Below are 4,936 nucleotides of genomic sequence, written 5' to 3'. Positions count from 1 at the left end.
TGAGAAGTTGTTAGAAATGCATACTACCAGGCCCCATTCCAGATGCAGTGAATCAGAAACCCTGGGGGAGGGACCAGCATTGTGTTTTAACAACCACCAGATTGTTTTGCTGCACGCAGCTCTAGTTTTAAGAACCACTAATTTAGTAAATGTTTTGACTGTTTAGACTTTAGGGTGGTTAAGTGGGCTTTTTCAAGAGCTAGTACGTTTACAGTTCGGAAGATTTCAAGCTACTGCTGACAAGTAGTTTATTATGTCAGTATAGGTATATCTGTAGTGATCATAATTCAGCTTCCTTCTTAATGTTACAGTTCCTCAGTTTGCTTTTTCTAAAGGCCATAGCATAATTCTTAATTCTTAGTGGACATCCTTTTTTGAGGTTGTGGGGGGTGGGGTGTGGATTGCTGTTTACAATAGTGCCTTCATTAGCTTTAGTTCTGTTTTCATTTGTTAACTCAAATGTGTAAAAATAGGCACTAATGTCTTTCCTGTTAGATTTGTTTTTTACTTTCTGTAAATTCAGAATCCTTTTGTAAGTGATTACTACTGAGGAAATAATGTTACTAGTAGCTGAACTTTAGACTTGATGCTATATTGATTAATACTCAAATGGAGGAAGCAATTAAGCAAAACATCCAATTCTGCTTTTCCGCTGCTTCCTGAAATTTTAGGGTGTGAATCTGTCTCAAAGGCAGGAACTGTATCTTAAGTTCTTTTGTAGGTCATTTTTTCCAGCACAGCTCTGATTTTTAAATATTTGGTATAACAGCTTCTGGCATGTAAACTGGTAAATGTTCAAAGTTAACTAAAGAAAACCCTTACAGTTCTCCGAAACGTCTCTATAAAGCACTAGAAATACACAGAACGTGAGATAATAGGAAAAAAAAATCCTGAGCTTGTTGGCTCTTAATAGAAGTCTTATTGTAGATGTGAAATCATGGAGTTTCTTTAAATGTTTTCATAGAGTTATGAACACTAGAAGTAGTGTGATTCCTTTTCTTCTACCACGTCTTTAAACACTCATATGGGTTAAAGAAGATGGAAACTGGTACTACTGACAATCAAGCTGCTTTCTGATTTTCATGATTTTCTTTTTATTGTGGATAACTTTTGGGAGGTAATCATAATTCTGTAGGAGGAGTTGTGATCAATATTTTTTTAAACTCTAGAGTCGAGGATGATAGGATTTTTACTTTTTTAAACATTCATATCAAATAACTCATTAAGAAAGAGATTGACTTAAATCATTAATTCTCAGTTGATAAAAACCTTTGCTTGCAATCATGTTTTGAAAACCTGATTTTACTTTACTTCCTTGAAGGTTAAAGAATTGAAACTGAGGATGAAAAGTGATGTATTTTGCAGCTTTGCTGAGGTCTGTGATATGGTTATGAGATTTTGAAGACTACTAAATTTATACTTTAAAATTTTACTAAGATGAAAGTATGCATATATGGTTATCAGTTGGAGTACTCCCTCTGACTTTCCTTTTACCCTTTCTTAGATGCTCCTAACCAGCTTAGAGGGCCCAAAGAAAGCTTGGGGTAGGACCCCAAAATACTTTGAGGAAAGTGGAAAGGGTCAACCTCATTGTGTTTTCCCTTCCAAATATAGGATGAGTAAAAGGAGAGAAGAGCAAATACAGCTGAATTTTCTGCCTGCTCTTAGCAAAAGCAAAATCTAGAGAATGATTTATCTGTTCTCTTTACCTACTCTTCCAGGAAAACAGGCCACTTTTGGAGACCATAGAGCAGCATTTATCTGTTAAATACTTGGAAACAATTGACCAGTAAAAGAAAATAACATGGTCATGATATAATAAGATCAATTTTTCTACTCTCCCAACAGTCACATAGTCTTATTACCTTAGATTTAACTTAAGTCGCTATGAAACAAGTTTACCAAAGCACCACAAAGCCAATTTTAAAAGTTTATAAGGATTTGAGTTTTTATAGTAAAGTATGCCATGAAATTTTATGTAAATCTGGATGCACTGTCTTTACTATAAATTAGAGATTGCCCATAAAGTTGGTTTAGAGGAGATTGAAAATAATTCTTTTTTTTTAATTCTTTTTTTTAAAAATTCTTTTAATTAAAAGAAAAAATTAAAACAACTTGGGTTTGCTTATGATGTGGGAGAGGGATATTATCAAGTCTTTCTCCATCTCTCCTGACATTAGAAAAAAAACCCAGCAGTAAAAGACAAAAAGTTTTGTTTTTGTTAATGGGCTATACTGTGTTTTTTTCTTTTTTAATATCTCATGTAGATAATTCAAGTTTGAATTCTTTCTTGGAATAAGTAATAATTTATTTAGTCTGGTATATCTGAGTTTAAGACCAATCCAACTCACTACTTTTTCTTTTTAAACATAAATCTAACCTATTAATAAAAATGTGAGACTCATTTGCTCCAGTGTAGAGCTTCTGTAGAGAACTGACACTGGAGCAAATAAGTTTCTTCCCCTTTAAACACAACCCTTGTTAACTTAGGGCATGATAAATTTCCCTCAGATTCTTTGTAAAACATTTTATTAGAGATCTTGTATGTATGTTTAATTATATACCAATAAAACTGGAAAAAAGAGCTCTTGTAGAAGTCTGTCAGTCCCTACCATAGGTATGAACCTTGAATTAAATAAGATGGCATGTCTTTTTCTACAGTTTTACAACTGAATTAAAGTAATTCAGTTTTACAACTGAATTAAAGTAGTATACTGTTAGGTGGTATATAAAGGGTAGTTCATTCTGCCCGAGCAAGAACTTAGAATAAAATGACACTTTTTCTCATGAGACTTGTCTTTTTTGTTTTTAAAGATTTTATTTATTCATGAGAGACACAGAGAGAGAAAGGCAGAGACACAGGCAGAGGGAGAATCAGGCTCCATGCAGGGAGCCTGATGTGAAACTTGATCCCAGGACTCCTGGATAACACCCTGAGCTGAAGGCAGATGCTTAACCAGTGAGCGACCCAGGCGTCCCTCATGAGACTTGTATCTTTTGTTAGGCTGGGGCAGTTTTGTCCATTTCCTTAGCCCTCTGGATTAACTAGATAGATATTGCTGAATTAATCCCAGAAACTGACTTGTAATTTAATGACTCTATGGATTGGGTGGACATCTCATTTTATTTAACTCTTATAAGTGTTAATTCCCTCTTAAAGGAAAAATTCCTAGAAACTACTGTATAAAGGTATCCAGATTCTGATGAGCTTTAAAATTAGTGAAGTTTTCAAATATCTTCATATTTAAAGCCAAAAATGTTATTAGGACATGAAAAATAGAGAAGTCCTGTTTCCAGATTCTCTAGCAGAGATTTTCATTCATGGCTTACTTTTTAATAGCCTCATGTGCCTTAAAGGTGAATTCTATACTTTTTCTCAATATCAGGCTTTTTCAAACTCAAAAAAAATCTGAACATTGTAATTTGTTTTCTAAAATGTCCTTGCTGTTGGATATCAGTAAGCAAAATCATTAAATTGAACCAGTCAGTGACAATAGAGCGTATTAACAAAACACTAATCTTTTCAGATATTAAATTTCATTAACATGACTTTATTTGTGGCCCACCTTGGTCACTGAAGAACACTGAAAGTTATCTAAAGTATAGCTTAATGTACTCTCTCATTTTTTTTCCCCTGAAAAAGGTCATAAGCCAGAATGCTTTTTTTAAAACCAGATAATTCTTAGTGTCTGGAGAGATAATATTCAAGACAAAAGCACTTCAAGAACAGAGATAATATAGCAGCTTGATTCCCTTGTTATAACTTTAGGGATTCTTTGCATTCATTTGTGTAATAGCTGGAATGCTCCCCTCCCCTTTAACAAATTACCTATTAGCTCTTCTGTCTTCAAGAAATGTTTGCTTAGAATCGGGAGGGGCTTACTGAAAGTCAGTTTATAGTTTGAGACAGTTGATAGGAGAATTCCCAGTCCTATTCAAATATGGTATTGATGGTGAGCACACTGCCATTCAACATTTCTAAACTTAGAGGTAAATCTAATCCTTAAAAGGACTATTAGTTAGAAAATAAGTATTTGTATACACATGTATCGTGGTAACTTTAGATTCATTTTAAGTCTGACAAAGTAAGATAAATTCTATCTTTACAATGGAATTATGCTAAGTGGGTGAGAAACTTCTGAAAGATATTTAGACCTAGGCATCTCTGTCAGTATAGTATCTGGAACATAGCTCCTTCAAATTCTAGCTTAAATCTCATTTCTGTGGAAAATAATTGACTTATTCCTAAGGCTCAGAAGGAACTCCAAAGAGTCTTCTAATTAACCGGCTATTAATAGAGTACAGAAGTTGCATGCTATTGCTGCATATCAGAGTTGACTCACTAAAATTTTATTTTCATATTTTTTCTAATATTAAAATTATTTCTTTTCAGCCCCCCTCACAATTTTATTTTAAATTAAGGTTATTAATGTTTTAACCTAGATCACATGGTGGTAAGTTAATTTTTAATTTGGCATTCATACTGAACTCTGAAAACCTGGTTTAGTCTTCTCTGATTTTAATATATAGTAGTTTTTTTCTTTATTGTCAAGTTTGTTACATCTTTGTGGTCAGTGGAATCTGTGGAAATCTGTGGGTTTTTTTTTTTTTTTTGTGGTGAGGGGTAGGGGTAGAAAAGAGAATTGCTCCAATTATACATATGCATTTTGACTATATAAAGGTAGTTGTAGAATTAATATGTATAAATGACAAGTTAACACTTACCTATTCTGACTTGTTCTAAGGAACAGTAGCCTGAAGCCATGGCTTGTTTTCTGGAGCTGCTTGCTCTTCAATAGTAGCTGACCAATTAGATTTAAGTTTGGACTTTGGGGTTAGGTTATCTAGCTGAGGCTTTTAGGAATGGAGCAGACTATTTCTGTTCGTATAGTGGATCAATTTAATTTCCTCTTTGAGAACTCTAATTTAGGTATAG

The sequence above is a fragment of the Canis lupus genome, chromosome X (assembly GCF_048164855.1).
Source record: "Canis lupus baileyi chromosome X, mCanLup2.hap1, whole genome shotgun sequence".
NCBI lineage: Eukaryota > Metazoa > Chordata > Mammalia > Carnivora > Canidae > Canis > Canis lupus.
Note: the sequence above shows the minus strand (reverse complement) of the source record.